The sequence below is a fragment of the Epinephelus lanceolatus genome, chromosome 20 (assembly GCF_041903045.1).
Source record: "Epinephelus lanceolatus isolate andai-2023 chromosome 20, ASM4190304v1, whole genome shotgun sequence".
NCBI classification, from domain to species: domain Eukaryota; kingdom Metazoa; phylum Chordata; class Actinopteri; order Perciformes; family Serranidae; genus Epinephelus; species Epinephelus lanceolatus.
Window position 1 is genome coordinate 33,698,590 of NC_135753.1, and position 18,542 is coordinate 33,717,131.

The following is an 18,542-nucleotide window of genomic DNA, read 5'->3' on the forward strand; positions in this document are numbered from 1 at the left end:
ATGGGTGTTGGGACTCTGCATGTTATACAAAATAGTCCTTTTAACCAAAGCTGCTGAGTGTGAGTTTGTCTGCATGGCTGACCCTCATCAAAGCGAGGCAGTGAAGGATGGGAGAGGGTTTAATAGTACACATATTTCCAGTTTTTCTGCATCCCAGGACATTGTTGTGGTCTATCTGCGACTGTTTATGGAAAAACAGGAGGCGAGCTCTTATGCCCTCACTTTTCTGTGTTGTGCTGACAGTTCAGTGTGGTCGGGGCATGTTAGCAATCAACATTCAGCCCTCCGCCTAACAAGGGGCTAAATTGAAATCACATTTGCTTCGACATTTCTCCACCGGCTTTGGAAGAGCTAATGTTTCTCCACTGCTAATTACCCCGGGAGTGGCTGAACCCCGTCGCTTTCAAAGCTTATTCAAAGTACAAAGGCCCTGCTGAAGGACCTCACAGCTTGGCCCCGTGCCCGGACCTGCTTTGTCAACCAGCTGAAACGAATCATTTTTAGGGTTTACCTATTCACACAGCCATAAACAAATCAGTTGGTGTGACATCTTGAAGAATGAGGTGGTGGTTGGACTAAAGAAGCCAACAAAGCAGGGCAGAAGCCACTGAGGCCGGGGTGAACATAGTGGCTGTACCTTGTTTTCAACACTAGATGGTGCTCTTTGCTGTGAAGCTCAGAACCAAAGTGGAAGTCAGGGTTTGTCTGTAATGATCGTGAGTACATAACACTTCTAATAACTCTGTAGCCCTTATGTTTAATAGACTAATGTCCACAATAAACAAACATGAAATGAGAAATCACTGCCTTGTCCCTTATGTCCCCTTCTCCCCTTTTCCATCTGACTGGCAGTGTCCCAGTGTCCTCTCCTTTGCCCAGTGTGTCCTTTGTTTAGTGGCCAGCTGAAACGGAGCCCTGTCCTTATCTTTGAGGGTCTTTGTGTGTGTGTGTGTGTTTGTGTGTATGTGTGTTTGATTCCCTTCCTTCCTCTCCATCTGTCCGGTGTTGTACTTCACTGTGCTTTTGAACCTCAAATGTGTAATCAGTGTGATGAATGAGACGTTTGTTCGACTGTGTAAATACCTTCGTGTCACTTTTTTTTTAGCACTAATAGACTCTGTTTGGTGATAACTCGTTTGGTCTAATTTCCACCGTGAGAGAACCAAATCCGACTGAGCCATTGCTTTTTTTTGTTGTGACGCTCTAGATCTTTGGTGCTACTCCCTGTTGGTAGATCTTGACCCATGAGTCAGATTAGAAAAAAGCCCAATTACCTTTTTGTTTAAACACCAAGAGCTGATGAATTAAAAGACCTCATACACCTGCTGGTGCCACTTCTGGGTGGGTAAATCTCCGTCTCAATGAAAGCAAAGGAGGTGTTTACAATGTGTTGGGAGTCCAGTAAGATGACCTGAGCTTTCTGTGAGGCTCTGACATGCTACAAGTTTAAATTACACCAGTGACTTTGTGGCACATGTTCAGTTTTTCCCAGTAGGTTTAATAGAATACCAAACCAGCATAGCAAATGTTAGAACTGACCCAATAAAGTGTTTGTGATTGGTACACAGCTTGTTTATGTGCGGCCAGTTTGTGTATTTTTCAAGGGGTTTTTGTCCTGGCAGCTGATTCGACCCATGAGACCGGCAGAGGTCTATTTCAGAGACAGCAACCAAAATTTTAACGTCAAGGTCCTTAAATGGGGTTTTCCCATTGGATTCAATTTGGAATACTTCACTTGAAAAGCAAGTTACATTACAACTTAAGCATGTGATGAACGAATGACTCATGATGGGGAGTACTACACAGCCTGTGATGACAGTTGTGGGATGTCTCTGTTGGGTGAGAAAACAACCACAGTGATGTCATTTCAGTTGGGGCTTGGAGACTACAGATTATTAATCTGTATAAACAGATATCTCATTATGAATCGGTAGGAAGCAATACGAGATTTTGGGGTCGGAAGCATTCTGTTTTCTGTTTGTAGTCCGAATAGTAATCACATTGGAGTGACGGGTAAACAGTCTGTGTGAAGAGCAAAGATCATGTCGTCTGAAATACCCATCAGCTATCGCCTGATGATGATTTAGCTTTTTACTAGCTTTTTAAAAATGTGTTTGCATTTATATACAGATTAGGGCTGCAGCAATATACCGGATTTAAGGTATACAGTGATGTAAAAGTTGACAGTTGCTTATCTACGATATTTGGAAAAAAATGCAACTGAACGGAGACTCTCTCTTTTCTTTTAATTATTTTCAAAGAGGGGACTTTTTACACATACTTCCATTAACAAAATGGTTTTAAGTTTCAATTCAAGGAATAAAATGTTTGTTCAACCAACAATAAACCTTTCAGTTTCATTCCTGTAATACTTTGAAACCTGCAGTGACATTACATATCTTGTGCTGCTTTCAGACGCCTTTCGCAAGTATTCAAACCTTTGAATCCTGAGCAAATTGGTGCGATTTATTTCAAAAGGATGGGAAAAAAGACAATTAGCAACTTGATAAGAAATGACCCAAAAATTAAAAGAAATTAATCGTATATTTAGAAAACTATTTTTAAAAAAATAAAATCTAGGTTAAAAAAGAAAAAAAAAAGCTAGGAACAAACTACATTTATATATTTTGTTATTATTACATTTTAAAATTATTTTACAAAATTATTACAATTTTTAAGCGCTCTTTCCAGGTCATTTCCTTGTTTTTTTTATTTTTCACATTATTTCTTTTTTTTTTAACAATAAAATCTATTTATTTTAACTATTTTTTTTTTTTTTTTTTAATTTCTTGCTAATTTTTTGGATAATTTCTTCTTTCATTGCTCATTTCCCTCTTCCCATATTTTTAAAACAAATCATGCCAATTTGCTCAGGTTTCAAAGGTTAAGGGTCATAAAAGGGTGATGAAAATATTAATTCTTTAATTCATTTTTTTCTAAGACGATTATCGTACCGTGAAAAAACATTCTCTGTTCATAAGTGCCAGACTATTTGCTGGAACTTGGACTGTAAGTTCAAAGACAGTTGACTCCACCAATGCAACTAGTATTTTACACTGAGTTTTTGTGGATGCAGTTTAATCTTTTATACCTTCTGAATCTAACAGAGTTTCATGGCCATCTTTCTGCAAACTTGGCTCCCCAGTGCCCCCCTTTTGATTGGCCTCATGACGCCATTTGTCACTTTTGTCATTTGATTGATCTGGCCTGACGCTGATGGAGTGGGAAAGCACCGTTCTAAATTTATCCTCCTACCACCCACCCCTCGAGTTCATGCCTGCTGTGGATCTAGCCACAACACATGCGCCCCTAAAGGAGGGTCGTAGATAGAAAGTGGGTGTGGGGGTGGGGGGTGTTAGCTGGCAGGGCCTGTGGACCAGTCTATCTTTATGTCCCAGTAGTCCTGTCCCACAAGCCTCCAGAGCTCTGACCTTCTCAGGGACTGTGGAACCAGTCGACTCTGAACAAAACAGGAAAGACTTTTGGCAAACGTCTAACTGTACCCACCTGAAACACTCAACTCTAAGACCCAATGGCTCTTTGAGAAGAACCCCAAATTAAGAAGGTATGTGGCTTTCATCTGATGACTGACTGCACAGTTAGTTGTTCACCAGAGTTGTTGGATGACTTTGGGGGGAAACACTGTTTTAATTTACCTTTTTGTGTTTGGTGGGAAATCGACTCAGGGTTATGGTAGAAATAATTTAATAACCATAAGGTACATGTAACTTCTTCTGATGTGACTTCAATCCATGCTGGGTTTTGTATTTTGTTAGGCATACTGTTAATGATCGATTCCAGGTTCAGATACTAACCTTAAAATCTCTTGACTGGTAGTGATTCACTGGATTATCTTTACCTCCGTAAGTGTATTTATCTTTGTATATGTGAGAGGAGGAAATGAATGTTCTCAGTGTGATTTGGATTTTGGGGCTACTGAGCTCCTCCATGTGTGATTCATTCAGTGACTGGCTGAGGGGAACTACAGTTGCTCATTGTGCTGCACCTGCTCTCACTCTGTCAGGACGCACCGACAGAAATAGAGTGCTGCCTAACAGGGCAACACACACCAAACATTTTACACAAGTTTTTCCATTGATATAAGCCCTGTCTTTAATCATTACTCATGTCAGCGTTTTAGCACTGAGCTAACAGTTATTTGCATTGATGATGAATCTGTTGATTATTTTCTTGATTAATATTTGTTGTTTGTTTTTTATGCTGTCAGAAAATGGGAAAAGAAAAACGGATTAGTGTTTCCCGAGGTGACGTCCTCAAATGTCTTGTTTTGTCCTCAACCCAAAGATATTCAATTTACTGTCGTAGAGGAGGAAAGATACTAAACATTCACATTGAAGACGCTGGATTCAATTACAGATTAAACGATTATCAAATTAGTTGGCGATTAATTCAATGGTTGACAATCTACACAACTACACAATCTACATGGCTGACTACGGCCTACACTTAAAGGGATAGTACAATTTTTTTGAAGTGAGGTTGTATGGAGTACTTATCCATCATCAGTGTATCACCTACAGTAGTAGTCAGTCAGCATGCCTGTTTGGAGAAGCAGGCTGGAGTCTGACTTAGAAAGTAAGCAATGTACTGCTGTGGATGGGGTCAGCAACAAAATGTATATCAGTTTAAGTGTACGCTACAGTTAGAGTATTTTCACCACTTCAACTGTCAGACAGACACCCCTTTCCGAACGGAAAGCTGCTAATGGCTTCAGTTCCCCATCTATGCTTTCGTCAAAGCCACCAGACTCTATTGACAACCTGGTCTCACTCCAAAATAGTTGAAATCCGGCGCTTGGGCAGTGACTTCCGGCGTCTGGCACCAACGAAAACAGCTGTCCTTTCAGGTCAGCATGATGCGCGGTTGGTTGCTGTTACAGTTAAACTGCAGCTGGTGACGTCAGGGACAAACAAAGCAGGACAAGAACAAAAGTTAGGAAGGCGAAAGTCCAAGATGTGGGCAGGAGGGATGACTTTCACCCAGGAGAGCGGTGTTTGTGTCCTGTAAGATTATAAAGCCAAACCCTGTTCTTTTTTCCTAAACCTGACCATGTGCGTTGAAGAAAAAAAAAAAAGTCAATTTGTGGTGTTGTACCGATGTACGTTCATTTTGAAACAAACCTTATGTTGCACTAATATATAACGGTAAATTGGCCGTGAAAATATAAGTGTAGTTTGAAAGAACAGGCAGAACTTGACACGGCGTCCCAGAATATCAACAACCAATGCACACAGGGTACCTTGCATGTCGTATCTGGACGTGGAAAGCCCCTGACTAAACACCGATATGCGATGAGGTCAGAGTGAGAATGTGTTGCCATTGACAAAACGGTCATTTTAGCACAATGAAGACGGGAGCTGCTGGTCTACTGCTGCTTTGATCAGTTAGTTAGTTTGTGTTATTGTGTGACTTTGGTGAATCCAAACTAATCCTTTAAACCCTGGCAAGTCTGGCTTTGAAGAGAGCGACGTAATGACTTAATTTTCCCGTTGGAACGCACTGTACGGCATTAAGGGAAAGCAGTACTCTCAATATAGTGTACACTTAAACTGATGTTGACTTTTCTCAGGTGGCTAAAATATGTTAACGTTGGGCATGCTGCAGTATGAAATATACTATCTACGGATAAGTACCCCCAACTATCCCTTTAATGTGTGTATTTAATTTCAAATAGATTGTGATAGATTGTCAGGAAAAAAAACACCAAAGCCGTGTGTAATTCTGATGTTTAGCTGTTAATAATAACTCAAGATTTATGCATATCCTCTTGCATGCATCATTAAATCATGATGCCCTGAGCGATGGGTTTATTTTTACCATCCGCTCCAAATATACACGAGCCCTAGTTCACAGTTACTTAATTGGCTGAGGTCTGATCTGATTTCCGGCGTGGGAGGAGGAGAGGCAGAGCGGCGATGTTGACTGTCTACCGTTACACACTGTCAGTAGCTGCCTGCCTCTCTGGCTGTGTCACTGTCACTTTCCCCAACCGTTGGTTATGGTGTCAGACTGCTGCAGGGGGAATCGCTGTGATTTGACTGGCTCACTTCCAGAGCAACTGATCTCTTACTGGGGTTGAGAGGAAGTGCACTGTGTTCATGTGTCAGAGTATTGATGTATCTGTGTTGTGTCTGGGTCCAGGTAATCATTTGGAGAGCCCCGGTCGAAGTGTTTCATTTTCCTTTTGGGGAGTTGAGCTCAGGCCTCTGATGGCATATTCACCTGTCAGAATGGAGAGCTTGTTCCTGTCAGTTTACCAGGAGCTGCTCTATCAAAGGACACATAACTGCGAGGAAGACCCACAGCAGTGTGTTCGCAGGCTTCACAGACAGAGACAAGCAGTCGAGCCTGTGTGTGGATTAATGTCTCACTGACCAAAGCACCATGACTGAACATGTCTCATGCTGCTGTTAAAAGCCTTATTTTAGCCTGGACGTCCCCTTGTCAACAGCTAGGGACCAAACACAGGGTGGACAAGTTAAATAGGGCTGAGACTTAGCTAAGACACACAGTTTGCTCTGTAGTTAACGTCACGCTTTACTCCCCAAATGACCATTTCTATATCGGATATTTACACTCGTCCAAAGTTGTCGCATTTCTATAAATACATACAACCTCACATTGAGTGAATCATGTTGCACACTTTTGTCGATCATTAACGGATTCGGAACAGGTTCGATTATCTGTGTTTTTCACATCCGTCAGAGTCTTTAGAGACGTTTGACCAAGAGGATCAGTGTGGAGAATATGGCGGCGGGACACAGCCCCGACAAGACGGAGTAACGGGGCGCACAGAATCATTTCATAACTCCGATAGCTCACTTTCAGCAGGTAAGATAATAATATTCAGGATGATACAGAATGTGATAAAGCTAATACGACTAATGTGTAGCAAAGAGTTGTCTTTTCACGCACCTAGCCGTCACAGAGCAACATTACTTACTTGATCACTCGTCTTCATCAGGGACATACAGCTTCACTGAGCTCTTTCCATTGCATTCAATACTTGGCAGCATGTTGCGCCACTCCCCATGACAGGTTCATCTTTTCCAGCTCCAGTGTCACAGTTCTGCACCAGGTGCTTTTGGGCCTTCTGGATTTTCTTTAGTCTCATGTGACCAGCCTCCCTTACTTCCGGATGGGATTCTGGGGACATTCGTCTTTCGTTTTGTAATAGAAATGGGTGGGGACATCCAGACCATGTGACGGCGTTGCCATAGGTGCGGCTTGTGTGTTACATGTAACAGAGACGTTGCAGCGCTACAATATAGTGGACAACAATTCGGGGAACAGCAATTCCCGTGTAGGCAGGTGTAAGGCACAGCTAATTAGCCATTGGTCAAGGAAGTACACGGATTTGGATCCAATCACATCACTGTCGCTGGGAGCCAGCACTAGTTCTATTACAACTTTCCAATGGGAATGTCCACAGACGACAGAGTCAGCCAGCGTGCTGATGTCATCGGCGTCTGTGTAAGAGACTAGATTTTCTTTTGCCTGTTGGTGTCCGTCTTAAGGGGACTCTCGTGATCCAGCCTGTTCCATTCTTAGCACATGGTCTGGCCATCTCAAACGTCTGTGTGTAATCTCTGTGGTGATGATCCGTCTACCTGTCTCCGTGTACAGTTGAAGGAATTCTCATCATGTCTGTTTTGACCACTCACCAACTCTCACCAACAGAGCAACATTAGCATGTATTTAAAGTTGTTGCCTGATGACTTTGAGTCCAACTCTACTTTTAGCTTTGTTTTGCTCTCCATCAGGGGACATATCAGCCTCTGTAGCTGCTAGTTGTTCCAACATGTTCACCACCTACTTCCTAATTTTGTGTTTGGTTCTGGGCAGTATTGATTTGTGCAGCTAAACCATATTGACACACCACTGTCTCATGTAGCACAGGAGTGCTGGTTGGTCTCTGGCAAAATACAGTGAAGCTGTGATGTATAATTTGCAGTGTGTGCTGTACCAGCAGGTCATTGCAACACTGCTGACCAGCAGCTAAAAACCAAAAGATGTTCATTGGACATTGGAGAAGGTGTAACCAGGAAATGATTGACAGAAAGACACTTAATTGATCATCAATATTATGACTGCTCTGGTGGGGTCACAAAACAAGTGTTACAGTCAGGGTTGTGACTTTCCTGTCTGCTGTAACTGGATCCTTGTCTGTCAGTCAGCCTTGGCCAGATGAGGCTGAAGTATCGCTGTCTATGGACCCTCGCCAGGCTTAATGTAGCAGCCAGGAGTCTTTCAGGAGGCTTAATCCTGGTGGTCTCACGTGGTGGGTCTTAAGTGCATATTTACACCTCTATGACAGCTTTTCCTGTATTTTAAACCCACCAGCCGCAGGTTAAAATCTAATTAGTGGTGATTTATGATGAGCCACTATTAGCACAAAGGACTTTGAACTGGGGTCTTTGCCCTTGACGTTGACCTTAGACTTGAGCTCTGGCACAAGCTGCTGCTGCTGACATGCATCACGGGCTGCATGAGTTTGCTACAGTTAGACAACCCCCCAAAAATACAAAGACGCAAAGTGATGCAAATACATAAAAAAAATTGCAAGTGTTTCCCACGACATCATTAGACATAGCATATGCTTTTGCACTTTGTGTTTTTCTACCCAGAATCATTTGGCACTGGGTATGTGCCATGTTGCCTTAGTACTAAACTCATAAGGCCTTTTCCCAAACCAAGCTGTGGCACTGAACACAGCCACAGCAGAGTTGCATGTTTCATATTGACTTGTTTTTGGACCATCCCTGAGAATTGTCTCTTCTTTGCATGAAGTCTGGCCTGACTGCTGGATTGGTTTTACTAGATGAGAAGTAGCTGGAAGGAAAGTCCAGACAGTGAAAGAGAACAGACCATCTCTGGCGACGCTGTGAGACCGCACTGCCAGCTGTGTGTTGACAATCCATCAACAACTCTTTGTAGACATACTCATGAGCGACTCATACAACCTTGGATAGGATGTGACTGTGGAAAGGAGGAATCAATTTGGTTTGGATCATTTAGGGAAAAAGATATCCAGGGACAATTTGAAGAGAAATACGGGCCATTAATAATTGTGTCACATAAGTTTAAATGCAACTTAACGCTACGCAGCAGCTCTCCGCTTCCAGTAATATCATTGAGGGGAAGCCATTTCGAACACAACAGTAGGGGTATGAAGCGTAGCTGTCCATGTGAACGTGCACAGATTTTGACATGCTGGCTTTGGGCGATCAAATAGCGGGCATTGCAGAAGCAGACAGAAGATGGAGGAGCTGATCATGTTGAACTCTGAATACCTGGAGTTATGGCGCTAGCAACTTATAAGTGCAACCAGAAGAAAAAATGGGACTGAGATAACATTTCCACCAAACTTCGGATGACTAGTAGAAATTGGTCTTTACAGACATCTTTACAGGTAACAACAAGCTCTTACAGGAGGTAGGCGGTTGTCAGGGCAGTTACCACATGGCGATCTGAAAGCAGCTTTACTTATTACTCCTACGCCTGTCAAACACTCCATGCTCATGCTGTAAGTAGGCTATACGCCTATGTTACTTAAGGGGCTGTACACATGGTGCGATTTTGCTCTCCCAAAGTCTTCAATGTAGACGCGTTGCAGGTGCACTGAAACGCCAGAGTGTTCCCAAGTGCCTATTTTTCAGGGTGCAATGACTACACCCTAAAATAAACTGAGGGCAACTTTTGGAACGCAGCAGCGTGCACCACGTCTTGCAATCTGGAAATCCATTCCTTTACCTCTGGAGGCACTGCCCGGTAGTTTTTCGACTAACGGAAGTGCAGGGGCCTCGGGGATCCCTCACCCCTTTCACTTCTGGCGGTGCCCCCAGTGTTACACTCCTACCTGCAACTCGAACCAAACGGCGGTAAAAACGTTGCCGCTAATGCCCTTTTTCTCCTGTCGTGAGGAATGGAAGGTGTGCTGGTGTCCATGTTTTTCACGTTGACGAGACGGTGTTTTGGGTGGAGCGGTCGCCATGGACACGGAGCTTGCGGAGTTTCTGTAGGTACACATTTCCTGGGGACACCTGCACATCTCGGCCTCGCCCCCTCCATTGTGATTGGCTAAAGCGCAGCATCGTTCAACCTCAAAGCCCCGCCCTCCCCCCCTCTATAGTTGTCTTTCACACAGGGCTGCCGACAGATTCTACAATGTAAATTGCAGAATCTGTCTTGAGAGATTACCTGTCTTGTGACGAGGAACAACCAATCATAGCCGACAGACATATTTCCCTTCATCTATGATCATCAGCCTGTGGTAACTATGGAGAAGTTGATCATTGTATTGTTTCTAAACATATTGTATTGTAATTTATTTCAAGCATGCTGCTCGCCGCAGAAGTAGGAGTTCAGTTGTAGTTGAGGTTTTTTTGGTTATCTTGACGTCCTGGCTGTCTGGATTGGAAGCACTTGAAAGCCCTCATTGTAGTCAGATGCTTTGTTGAGGATTCCCAAATGAATGCCTGAAGACATCACCCATATGCAAATGGGTGCATTCCATCATCTGGCGACTTTTAGCGACGTTTGGAGGTACTTTTATTGGAAAAGAGTTGGCAGCATATTGCTCTTACTGGAGCGTTAGTCCAATACCTGGCAGGTCTGTGTGCCTATTCCTGGTTGCCAAACTGTTTTGGCGAGAGGTTTAGCAAAAGGTCAATCTATAAAAGTATTTAATATCTCTGGCTGATCAAATGTTCTAAACTGATCAAGCATGGATAAGCACCTATGCCACTGGTAACATGTTTATTTCAACATGGCAGACTTGCACCACGGAGCTCATAGTTCACTGAGTTCCCAGCTCTTACTGTGGAAATAGGTGTATCCTGCCAGGCGCCGATCAGTGCAGCTACATTTGGTTCAGCTCACCAATGGCAGCCTCCCCTCCGCTGGCTCACCTCACAGTGTGTCGACTCTGGAGGGGAATGAGAGACACAAGCTTTCCACCGCTGTCTCTCCATCCCCTTAAGTGTTCCCGTCCTCCAGGATGACAGTTCTTGGGAAGGTGTCCGCAGCGCTTGGGGATGGAAACAAATTCCCTGGCAAGTGGGATCGATGGAGATTTCTGGTGCCGTAGCTCTCTCTCCTGACCAGATGTGCTGTGTGTATCACACCAAAGCACGCACATGTGTGTTTATTTAACAGCTGAAATTTCTGCGTGTGTGTGTGTGTGTGTGTGCGCTGACTTGGGTATTTATCTGTCCCCAGGGCTCCGTTTGAATCAGATAGTGTCGACGTGTGTTTCAGGCTCTCAGGTGCATCACATGCCTCAAGGGTCACATCATCATTGAGGAACAGATGGTGCTATATCGCTTTATGTTATTACAAATTAATCGTGATTGCAGTTATGAGTATGGGAAGCTGTCTCTCTATTAGTTCCTCACTTACTCAAGGGCAGGAAAAGGAAAAGTCTTAAAACGTCAGTTTGAAAAATGCTTTTTGGCGTTGTATAAAGTTTTTTGGTCTGTTTTTGTTGTTTGGTGCATAATTGGCCAGAAGGAGACAACTTGACTTCCAACGTTCTTACCACAGTGACCTGAAGTTTAATAGCAGAAAGGAAATGGTAATAGCAAATGTCAGGTTTTGGTGTCGTTACCATGGCATCACAAGAGTTTGAAAGGCATTGTAGGAAATTGATGATGGCATTGAACATCACAGGTTGGTGATACATACTCTAGGAAAATCTGTTGACGGAATTTTCTTGAATCTCCTTTGTTAAGACAGGGCAATAGATTTTAAATAAGGGACCCACCTTAATCCTTCCACTGGTCTAACTGAGGTACAGCTGATGCAGAGGGCCAAATTTAATCTGTGTGATAGGCTTCGAGGCATACATCACTGGACCTCTTTGAGCACTCCACCCGGAGTGACTGAGTCCCCTACTTAAGACCTCTTATCTGTTTTATTTTGGGAAAGCCACGCTGAGGTATGTGTGTGTTTCTGGGTGTTAATACACTGTACGGTGGCCAGAGAAGGTCAGCGTTGTCTTGGTGTATCTATTTGCAGTGCGACTGTAAAGTTTCAAAGATTTAAGGCAGTTATGAAAGGAAGTCGATAACGAGTGTTGAAGCTTTTGTCCGGGAGTGTCTCTTGAAGTCTGAGGTCTGTCATGTCTGACCTAAGAGGCCTTGCAGGGGTCAGGGTGCCACTAAAGGTCCATATGCACTATTATATTTAGGCTAGCTAGCTGACTCCGTTAACACTTTGCATGTATAGGAGGACATACGGCTGGCAGGCACATGGATTGATCAAAGTTTTGATGACTGTCTGACTCGCATCTTTAGCGCTACATGAAGACGTGAGGAGATCAAAGTCGGGATTGGCAGCAGGTCATACGTCCTTTCACTGTGCCTCTTGTATTACTTTACAAGTGGTGCTCAGCAATATCAGTCAGTGGAGAGAGTAAGATACACTCAACTGCTTTCATCTCTGTCTCTTGAAATTCACCTTCTTTCATATTTTATCGATTCATCACTTTCGATGACAAACTACTGAAGTACATGGACTAGAGCACAAGCACAATATATCTTACTTCCAATCCTTCCCAAATTAACATTTCAGCTGCTGTCACTGCTTATATATCAACAGACACTTCAACTTTTCACAGTTCACACACTTGGACTATCCTCGGCTCTTCAGCTTCGACTGAAACAACACTGCAAATCGAGTTTTAGCCTCAGTTTTCCTCCCTCTAACTCCCTTTACGTCTGCATATGAATATCTTTACCTTTCATTCTCTAGCCCCCCCCCTTCTGAATTTATGGCCGCGCTGCAGAGGCTCAGGCTCTGTTATGTGTCTGCAGAGACAGCATGGCCGTGCGCACTGGATCCCTTCGCCACTCTCTCGCCAGGCAAGACGGATATCTTTCCTGGGGGACGCCATAAATCTGTACTTTATTTCTAGGATTGCTGTGAAAGAGCCCAGAGCAGGAGACGAGCCCTGCTAATGCTTATTTCTCTCCCTCTCTCTCAACGTACGCTCTCGTCTGAGAGATGTTCCGAGCGTGGAGGTGATGCAGCCATTAAGCACTTCTCTCCTAGCAGACCTGTCGGGATGCCTCTGCGTGCTGGAGGTCATTTTAAGTGCAAACATGGACTGTCTGGAAGTGTTTATCTAATTATGACCCACTGACTGGCTGCACATGTGAGCTTGTCCAGGCTGAAATAGCATCCACTCTGAGCGTGGAGCTGTCTGAACATCTGGGGGGATGATTAGTGGAGAGGTGTGGCTCTGTTATTATGACATTAAACATAACCTGCCCTGCTCTTGGTGCTGGTTAATTTCAAGAACCTGAGCTGCCTCTCTCAAAGTGTTTTTCAATGTATCAACCTGATATGACATTGTTATTATAAAGAACATTGCAATAAACAAATTAACATTTTAACTGATGTGACTGCAAACATACAAACTGCCACTTCACCTGTTTGCAGTGAACACACTCATACTATTTTGGTGCTTCAGTGAAACTGAAATTTTAACTGCTGATATCATTTACAGTTTAAGGAACATTTCAGCTCTTACTCATTAAATGAATCTCTTCTGCTTGCACTGACAGTTGTTTGTTAGTGACTGTTTTCAGTTTACATGTCAAATGACAGTTCGACTGCTTTCATGGCTTGGACTTTTACTAGTTTAGCTGCTTTCATCTCTTACTCTTTAATGTTAGCTCAACGTCTTTCAATGCTTCTATACAATCCTCAAAAATTCAGCTGTCTTCAGGGTTTAAAAGTGAAACAAAAATGTAAAATGCCTTTCAGCATTTCCACTTCAACTGCTTTCAGTACTTATGCCACATTTCACTTGCTGTCATGGCTTAGCCGTTGGCTGACGTTTCACTTGGTTGCATCTCTAATACCCAGGCCACACTGCCTGCGTGATCAGTGTCACGGAACCTCCTGTATTTTTTTTTTTGCCCCTCGTCTTAGCAGGTTAGAGCAGCCACACTGCTGGTGTGAGCAGTGTTGCCCAGGTGCAGCGCGGCTGCTGCTCAGCTGCAGAACTTCTAGAGAACAGGAGTCTGCCTATTTTTTCTGTGTGACGTGCGTTGTTTTCACAAAAAATAGACAGTGAAAATGGTCTTTTAATAATTAAAATGACTTCTTAAAACTTTCGCTACAGTTTCACAATCTATATCTAATACAGACATGACAAAATATTTGAACTTAACATTTTCTCTTTACATTTCAAAATAAAAACCCTCTGACAACGTTTCTGTGGACAGTATCCCTTAATTTGTTAACACAACCCTTTTTTTGTGCAATATTTGCAGGACCATATTGTGGACACTGCAGACGCTTGCATGGCTCTATATATGAGTGGCGTACCGGCTTTTAATCATGGAAATTCAGTAGTTACAGCAGCAGGCAGCTCTTCAGCAGTGCCACAGCAGCAACACTGTCTTTGTGAACACCGCATGTGTGTGAGCTGGGTCCATGTCATTGGTCCGACAGCCCATTGGTCCGACAATCCGCAGTGCTGAACGGCTCCCGGCGGGCTTATTTCTGCCTTGATGGTGCGCCGTGACCAGCTCTGGGTCAGCTGGGAAAGGCTTGAGGTGAAGCAGGCTCACGGTTTATGTGTTTGCCACATTCTTTTTCATTTTAACCCACACCATGATCTTTTCCTGACCCTAACCAAGTGGTTTTTGTGCCTAAACCTAACCAGACCTTAACCACAGGGCATCATGATGATTTCGGAACAACGGGACTTCGGAACAATGGGTTTAATATGGTCGGAACAATGGGATGTTGGACCAATGGGCAGTTCCTGTGTGAGCTGCAGAAGCTCAGTGAAGTAGCCGTTATGTGCTGCGCATGCAGGCAGTGTGGCTCTGGTGCGACACTTCAAACTCCAATTTTTTACATGCTTTCAGCAATTAGCCACTGATTTTGACTGCTTTCCACTCTAACTGACACAAACTCATTTAATGCTTACATTTAATTTAGACTTCATATTTTGTAATGCTTCAACTTCAGATGCTTTAATGTTTAAAATTACACTGCAAATCCAAGACATATCACATGCAAGGAATTAACATTTTATGAAATTTTAACCCGCAGTTTTCTAGACAGTTTTCTTAAGAAAATGTGGCTTTTTTTAGTTTTATGACTGCAGTGATATTGATTGGTTTTCAATGTAGTGGCTCCCTGAGACCCACAGGTGATCATTTTAGTAGGTCCCCAATAAAATTTGTGTTTTCCGACAAATAAATATTAAACTCTTGTTGCTGTTATTTTGTTCTAATAATAGAGTTTATTAATCTTTATATACGTTGTATTTAGAAAACATTCAAATGTCACATCTTGAGTTGAGTATTGAGAGCTCTAAAATCTTCCACCCAGTAGCCTATCAAGTAAATAAAATGTGATATTTAGTTGTGACAGTATATGTTAATCCATAAAAATGATAAAGATAAACTGGGGGCTGGCAGGTGTCAGGTCTGTGCAGAGCAACGTAGCAATCACAGCAACACATTGCCGACAGTATGATCAATGCAATTTTCACTCTCAGCGCTTTCTGTGACATGAGAAATACTTTCAAAATAAGTTAAGTCATGCAATGCCAGTGTTTCTATGGTTTCAACATGAATTTGTTTTAGCATTTATTGGGAAAATAATAGGGTGCACCCTGTGACGTGTTGATAGTGAGTTTACTGTGTCCTGTCAAATTTTAATGCATTAAGAACACAGCACTGTCTGGGAGGTCTTGAACTTAAGGGGTTTGTAAATCATCAGTTCAGTTGAATCCTATGTAAGAATGCATGAATTTATTGCTGTTGTTGGTCTCAGTGTTGAGTTTCAGTGTAACTTGGGTTACATGATATTTCAGAGGCTGACATGTACAAAAGCTTGGGGCTATCATGGAATGCTTACATGTTTTGTCATGAAAATGTCACCACGAAAGCCTTTGAAGATCAGCACAAATTATTGTTGATTGTCAGCTTTAATCCAAAAATATTGCTCCTCTAATGGTCATTAAAACTTGTATGGGTCACAGTGTAGTTTCCTGGAATGCTCTCGTTAAATGGCTGCATGTTTCCTGGGACATATCTGTTCCACCACTTTGTAAAGTTTTGCAGTGTGGCAGCAGAGATGGCTTCAATTTTCATTCTCATTGACCTTTGAACCAGTTTCTGGTCTCTGTGCTGTCACTCCTCCGACCATTAGGCTGGTTTATAGTCGGTGCGTAAGCATTTACAGAAGCAAACTTAAATCAGTTCGCACAGAGTCTCTAAACAATGTAGATGGACCTCTTACAGGAAGGTTTGCTGCTGTCTAATAAGGCTGAAGGATTATGTATTTTTAACGGATCATAAATAGTTAAGAAGTAGTTTGAAAACTCGTCTTCACAGCCAAATAATAATCAAGGTCAGAACTAACTCAGCTGGTTTTCCTCAGTTTGTTTAAAGTGCAGCTTCCTGTTTGACTCTTTGGCTGTGATGTGCAGCAAAAGTAATTCCTCTTAATGCAGCATGCTCACATTCCTCATATCTGCTGCGTATTAATTATCACTCAATATGTAAGCACAGGTCTGGAAGCCAGATTAATACCATTTCTTTTAAGTACATCTGTGTATTTTTAGCTTCCGCACATGCTTCTTTGTTAATGTGCATGCTTCCCCTCAGGCCTGTATTACCACCTGAATAAATCCTACAATCCACCACAAAGATTAGAGAACAAGAGCAGCGTTGCATCATCGCAGCGACCTGTAAGATCTTGCCCATCCGTGGCAGTAAAGGCTCATCATTGCTAATAACAGGGTGGAAGCCGTCGGGTGGTTTTGTAGGTCTGATGTCATGCCTGTAGCAGATGATTCAAAGAAACAAACATTACATACGAGTCAGACAGCCAGATGGTAGGCTGTGGTAGGTGTAGAGGTGATGATGACAGCTTTGATAGTAAGATCTGTTCTGGTAGTTTGCATTTGATTAACATCATCGGTGATTGTATTTTATGCCCTTTAAAGGTGCTTCACAGAGCACTTTGACATTATTAAATAGTTACCAAGCTCATTTAATAGAAAAGCTTGTAGAATAGGTTTCAGATGTTCATAGACTCTGTTTTCCTTTGAAAAACCACAAAAAGGTTGCCACTTGAAGGCAGATGATTGAAAAACTGACTGGATTACATATGTAGCAAGAAAGAAACGGTATAACTTTGGGTCTCCGACATATTCAAACAAATCTAAGCGCAACATTAGAATACTGTCAGAAGCTATTTGACCATCTGACAAGCACTTGTGATAGAGAATACTGGCACCTGAAGCTTTGTAAAGAGTTAAAGCTGAAAGCAGTTGAAGTGTAGTCGATTAAAGCATGTGAAGTTTAAGTTTGAAGTTTAGGATCAGCAGTTGTCTCGTTGTGTGTAAGAACTGAAAGTAGTGTTAAGTTCACTAAAAATGGAGATAAATTAAATGGACTGCACTTGTATAGCACCTTTCTAGTCTTCCGACCACTCAAAGTGCTTTTACGCTACGTCACATTCACACATTCACACACTGTTGGCCGAGGTTACCATACATGGTGCTACCTGCATTCACACGCAAATGCTGATGTAACAGCCATCGGGAGAAATTTGGGGCCCAGTATCTTGCCCAAGGATACTTCCACATGCAGCCTTGAGGAGCCGGGGATTGAACCGCTGATTTTCTGATTGGTGGACGACCTGCTTTACTTCTGAGCTGCATGTCAAGTGTGAATAAACCTTCTGGGTAGTGAGTCAGATTTTATGTTAAAAGCGCTAAAAGTAGTTGAATGAGTTACTAAGCTTGGCCGGTATTTATGTTCTCATACCTTCATTACCTTTTTGACATTGGGCTTTATGGTACATGATGATATTTGTGTTTTTAAAAAGGATAATCTGCTGGTGATAGAAGTGATTGTAGCATGTATGACATTGTCTATACAATGCTTTGTGTGTAATATGTTATCAGGAAATAAGCATCAGTCTTCCATAGATTTTGCTGGAGGACCTGATGACATTTGTTGCCACTGCGGATGCCAACACATGAGTAGGCTGAATAGAGATAATGTGCGGGTGGTGTTGGCAGTTGAATGAAATCATGTGGCTAATAAATTGCTTTAACAGTTGGAAGAATTCATCTCAAGACAAAGTTATATGTGGCCATATCTTCATGGTTCCCTATCCATTCATATTTAACTGATTAGCTACGACGCCTATGAGTCCCCACCACTCGCAGTCGCCATCTTTCTCAGCTCCCTGTTCCACCCATAGACAGTATAATAAAGATGGTCGACATGACAGCTCCCCAAAAATGAAGCCAAAACATCTCTATCGCCCCCTGGTGGCTGGCTGCAGTATAGGTCACAAACTCCGCCCCTTCATGTTAGTGGACAGGACATGGGCCAAGCTAAAAACTTAAAGTACACCTTGAATAAAGTTTTGCCAAAGATGGTTGCTGTCTTTTTACGTAGTTCTTATCACACATAAATAGGGGGTTTGACATCACGACTGACAGCTGTGTGTGGAAATCGATGGGCTTGGAGTCA

The 18,542-nt window shown here is 42.7% G+C and overlaps 1 protein-coding gene across 4 annotated transcripts in view; it reads left to right on the forward strand.

Annotated features, from left to right (window-relative positions):
• Window positions 1-18,542, forward strand: part of svila (supervillin a) — a 110,470-nt gene that overhangs the window by 21,300 nt on the left and 70,628 nt on the right. Inside the window, exon 1 of one of the 4 annotated variants that reach the window (XM_078162546.1) lies at window positions 3,379-3,565. The exons of the other annotated variants lie outside the window; for them this stretch is intronic. The gene's annotated coding sequence lies outside the window, so the exon portion shown is untranslated. Of the gene's footprint in view, window positions 1-3,378; window positions 3,566-18,542 lie in introns of those variants that run through there. 4 annotated transcript variants of the gene reach the window in all.